This window comes from Dama dama, unplaced genomic scaffold, assembly GCF_033118175.1.
Source record: "Dama dama isolate Ldn47 unplaced genomic scaffold, ASM3311817v1 ptg000020l, whole genome shotgun sequence".
NCBI classification, from domain to species: Eukaryota; Metazoa; Chordata; class Mammalia; order Artiodactyla; family Cervidae; genus Dama; species Dama dama.
Window position 1 is genome coordinate 3,043,492 of NW_026870875.1, and position 5,708 is coordinate 3,049,199.

A 5,708-nucleotide genomic window follows, 5' to 3' on the forward strand; every position below is an offset into this window, starting at 1 on the left:
AAAAGAGGAGGAGCATGAAGCGGTGTTCAAAAACATGAAGAGCCTTAAAAGGTGTGAAAAATATGAAGAGCTTCAAAAGGTGTCAAAAATATGAGAAGCATGAAACGGTCTGAAAAATATGAGGAGCATGAAGCAGTGTTGAAAAACATGAAGAGCCTGAGAACTTGTGAAAAATATGAAGAGCTTCAAAAGGTGTGAAATATGAGATGAGCATGAAACGGTCTGAAAAATAGGAGGAGCATGAAGTGGTGTTGAAAAACATGAAGAGCCTGAAAGGGTGTGAAAATTATGAAGAGCTTTAAAAGGTGTCAAAAATATGAGGAGCATGAAATGGTCTGAAAAATAGGAGGAGCAAGAAAAGGTGATCAAAAAATGAAGAACCTGAAAAGGTGTGAAAAATATGAGGAGCTTCAAAAGATGTCAAAAATACGAGGTGCATGAAAAGTCTGAAAAATAGGAGGAGCATGAAGGGGTGTTGAAAAACATGAACAGCCTGAAAAGTTGTGAAAAATATGAAGAGCTTCAAAACGTGTCAAAAATATGAGGAGCATGGAACGGTCTGAAAAATAGGAGGAGCATGAAGGTGTGTTCAAAAAAACGAAGAGCCTGAAAAGGTGTGAAAAATATGAAAAGCTTCAAAAGGTGTTAAAAATGAGATGAGAATGAAACGGTCTGAAAAATAGGAGGAGCATGAAGCGGTGTTGAAAAACATGAAGAGCCTGAAAAAGTGTGAAAAATATGAAGAGCTACAAAAGGTGTCAAAAATGAGATGAGCATGAAACAGTCTGAAAAATAGTAGGAGCGAGAAGCGGTGTTCAAAAATATGAAGAGCCTGAAAAGGTGTGAAAAATATGAAGAGCTTCAAAAGGTGTGAAAAATATGAGGAGCATAAAACGGTCTGAAAAATAGAAGTGGCATGAAATGGTGTTCAAAAACGTGAAGAGCCTGAAAAGGTGTGAAAAATATGAAGAGCTTCAAAAGGTGTGAAATACATGAGGAGCATGAAACAGGCCGAAAAATAGGAGAAGCATGAAGTGCTGTGGAAAAACATGAAGAGCCTGAAAAGGTGTGAAAAATATGAAGAGCTTCTAAAGGTGTCAAAAATATGAGGAGCATGAAGGTCTGAAAAATAGGAGGAGCAGGAAGTGGTGTTGAAAAACATGAAGAGCCAGAAAAGTGTGAAAAATATGAAGAGCTTCAAAAGGTGTCAAAAATATGAGGAGCATGAAACGGTCTGAAAAATAGGAGGAGCATGAAGCGGTGTTGAAAAACATGAAGAGCCTGAAAACGTGTGAAAAAATATGAAAAGCTTCAAAAGATGTGAAGAATATGAAGAGTTTCAAAATGTGCAAAAATGAGATGAGCATGAAACGGACTGAAAAATAGGAGGAGCATGAAACGGTGTTGAAAAACATGAAGAGCTTGAAAAGGTGTGAAAAATATGAAGAGCTTCAAAAGGTTTCAAAAATGAAATGAGCATGAAACGTTCTTAAAAATAAGAGGAGCATGAAGCGGTGTTCAAAAACATGAAGAGCCTGAAAAGATATGACAAATATGAAGAGCTTCAAAAGGTGTCAAAAATATGAGGAGCATGAAACGGTCTGAAAAATAGGAGGAGCATGAAGCGGTGTTCAAAAACATGAAGAGCCTGAAAAGTTGGAAAAATATGAAGAGCTTCAAAAGGTGTCAAAAATATGAGGAGCATGAAACGGTCTGAAAAATAGGAGGATCATGTAACGGTGTTGAAAAACATGAAGAGCCTGAAAAGGTGTGAAATATATGAAGAGCTTCTAACAGTGTCAAAAATATGAGGAAAATGAAAGCGTCTGAAAAATAGGAGGAGCATGAAGCTGTGTTGAAAACATGAAGAGCCTGAAAAGTGTGAAAAATATGAAGAGTTTCTAAAGGTGTGAAAAATATGAGGAGCATGAATCGGTGTGAAAAATAGGAGAAGCATGAAACTGTGTTCAAAAACATGAAGAGCCTGAAAAGGTGTGAAAAATATGAAGAGCTTCAAAAAGTGTCAAAAATATGAGGATCAAGAAACGTTCTGAAAAATAGGAGGAGCATGAACCAGTGTTCAAAAACATGAAGAGCTTGAAAATTTGGTAAAAACATGAAAAGCTTCAAAAGGTGTCAAAAATGTGATGAGCATGAAAAGGTCTTAAAAATAAGAGGAGCATGAAGCGGTGTTCAAAAACATGAAGAGCCTGAACAGGTGTGAAAAATATGAAGAGCTTCAAAAGGTGTGAAATACATGAGGAGCATGAAACGGTTTGAAAAATAGTCGGAGCATGAAGCGGTGTTGAAAAACATGAAGAGCCTGAAAAGGTGTGAAAAATATGAACAGCTTCAAAAAGTGTCAAAAATATGAGGAGCATGAAACGGTCTGAAAAATAGGAGGAGCATGAAGCGGTGTTCAAAAACATGAAGAGCCTGAAAAGGTGTGAAAAATATGAAGAGCTTCAAAAGGTGTGAAAATTATGAGGAGCATGAAATGGTCTGAAAAATAGAAGTGGCATGAAATGGTGTTCAAAAACTTGAAGAGCCTGAAAAGGTGTGAAAAATATGAAGAGCTTCAAAAGGTGTGAAATACATGAGGAGCATGAAACAGGCCGAAAAATAGGAGAACTATGAAGTGGTGTGGAAAAACATGAAGAGCCTGAAAAGGTGTGGAAAAAATGAAGAGCTTCAAAAGGTGTGAAAAATATGAAGAGCTTCAAAAGGTATCAAAAATGAGATGAGCATGAAGCGGTCTTAAAAATAGGAGGAGCATGAAGTGTTGTTGAAAAACATAAAGATCCTGAAAATGTGTGAAATATATGAAGAGCTACAAAAGGTGTCAAAAACGTGAGGAGCATTAAACGGTCTGAAAAATAGGAGGAGCATGAAACGGTGTTGAAAGACATGAAGAGCCTGAAAAGGTGTGAAAAACATGAAGAGCTTCAAAACGTGTCAAAAATATGTGGAGCATGAAAGGGTCTGAAAATTAGCAGGAGCATGAAGCGGTGTTGAAAAACATGAAGAACCTGAAAACGTGTGACAAATATGAAAAGCTTCAAATGGTGTGAAAAATATGAACAGCTTAAAAAGGTGTGAAAAATATTAAGAGCTTCAAAAGGTGTCATAAATATGAGGAACAAGAAATGGTCTGAAAAATAAGAGAAGCATGAAACGGTGTTCAAAAATATGAAGAGCCTGAAAAGGTGTGAAAAATATGAAGAGCTTCAAAATGTGTGAAATATATGAGGAGCATGAAACTCTCTGAAAAATAAGAGGAGCATGAAGCGGTGTTCAAAAATATGAAGAGCCTGAAAAGTTGTGAAAAATATGAAGAGCTTCAAAATGTGTGAACAAAAAAGAAGAGCTTCAAAAGGTGTCAAAAATATGAGGAGCATGAAACGGTCTGAAAAATAGGAGGAGCATGAAGTCTTGTTGAAAAACAAGAAGCCACTTAAAATGTGTGAGAAATATGAAGAGCTTCAAAAGGTTTCAAAAATACGAGGAACATGAAACGGACTGAAAAATAGGAGGAGCATGAAGTCGTGTTGAAAAACATGAAGACACTTAAAATGTGTGAAGAATATGAAGAGCTTCAAAAGGTGTCAAAATATGGGGAGCATGAAACGATCTGGAAAATAGGAAAAGAATGAAGCGGTGTTCAAAAATATGAAGAGCCTGAAAAGTTGTGAAAAATATGAAGAGCTTCAAAATGTGTCAAAATATGAGGAGCATGAAATGGTCTGAAATGTAGGAAGAGCATGAAACGGTGTTGAAAAACATGAAGAGCCTGAAAAGTTGTGAAAAATATGAAGAGCTTCAAAAGGTGACAAAAATGTGATGAGCATGAAACGGTCTGAAAAATAGGAGAAGCATGAAACTGTGTTCAAAAACATGAAGAGCCTGAAAAGGTTTGAAAAACATGAAGAGCTTCAAAAGGTGTCAAAATTATGAGGAGCATAAAACGGTCTGAAAATAGGAGGATTATGAAACGGTGTTCAAAAACATGAAGAGCCTGAATAGGTGTGAAAAATATGAAAAGCCTCAAAACCTGTCAATAATATGAGGAGCATGAAACGTTCTGAAAAATAGCAGGAGCATGAAGCGGTGTTGAAAAACAGGAAGAGTCTGAAAACGCGTTAAAAAAAGAAGAGCTTCAAAAATATGAAAAATATGAAGAGCTTCAAAATGTGTGAAAAATATGAAGAACTTCAAAATGTGTAAAAAATGAGATGAGCATGAAACGGTCTGAAAAATACGAGAAGCATGAAGCGGTGTTGAAAATCATGAAGAGCCTGAAAAGGCGTGAAAAATATGAACGACTTCAAAAGATGTGAAATATATGAAGAGCTTCAAAAGGGCTCAAAATGAGATGAGCATGAAACGGTCTGAAAAATAGGAGGAGCATGAAGTGGTGTTGAAAAAAATGAAAAGCCTGAAAAGGTGTGAAATATATGAAGAGCTTCAAAAGGTGTCAAAAATATGAGGAGAATGAAACGGTCTGTAAAATAGGCGGAGCATGAAGCAGTGGTCAGAAACATGAAGAGCCTGAAAAGGTGTGAAAAATATGAAGAGCTTCAAAAGGTGTGAAAAAAATATGAGGAGCATGAAACCGTATGAAAAATAGGAGGAGCATGAAGCAGTGTTGAAAAACATGAAGAGCTTGAAAAGGTGTGAAAAATATGAAGAGCTTCAAAAGGTGTGAAAAATATGAAGAGCTTCAAAAGGTGTCAAAAATTAGATGAGCATGAAACGGTCTGAAAAATAGGAGGAGCATGAAGTGGTGTTGAAAAAATTGAAGAGCCTGAAAAGGTGTGAATAATATGAAGATCCTCAAAAGTTGTTCAAAAATATGAGGAGTATGAAACGGTATGAATAATAGCAGGAGCATGAAGCGGTGTTGAAAAACATGAAGAGTCGGAATTCGTGTGAAAAATATGAAGAGCTTCAAAAGGAGTCAAAAATATGAGGAGCATGAAACGGTATGAAAAATAGGAGGAGCATGAAGCAGTGTTGAAAAACATGAAGAGCTTGAAAAGGTGTGAAAAATATGAAGAGCTTCAAAAGGTGTGAAAAATATGAAGAGCTTCAAAATGAGTCAAAAATGAGATGAGCATGAAACGGTCTGAAAAATAGGAGGAGCATGAAGTGGTGTTGAAACTCATGAAGATAAAGAAAAGGTGTGAAAAATATGAAGAGCTTCAAAAGGTGTCAAAATGAGATGAGCATGAAACGTCTGAAAAATAGGAGGACATGAAGTGGTGTTGAAAAACATGAAAAGCCTGAAAACGTGTGAAAAATATGAAGAGCTTCAAAAGGTGTGAAATATATGAGGTGCAAGAAACGGTCTGAAAAATAGGAGGAGCATTAAGCGTTGTTGAAAAACAGGAATAGCCAGAAAAGGTGTGAAAAATAAGAAGAGCTTCAAAAGCTGTCAAAAATATGAGGAGCATGAAACGTTCTGAAAAATAGGAGGTGCATCAAGCGGTGTTGAAAAACATGAAGAGCCTGAAAAGGTGTGAAAAATATGAAGAGCTTCAAAAGGTGACAAAAATGTGATGAGCATGAAACGGTCTGAAAAATAGGAGAAGCATGAAACTGTGTTCAAAAACATGAAGAGCCTGAAATGGTGTGCAAAATATGAAGAGCTTCAAAACATGTCAAAAATATGAGGAGCATTGAACGGTCTGAAAAATAGAGAAGCATGA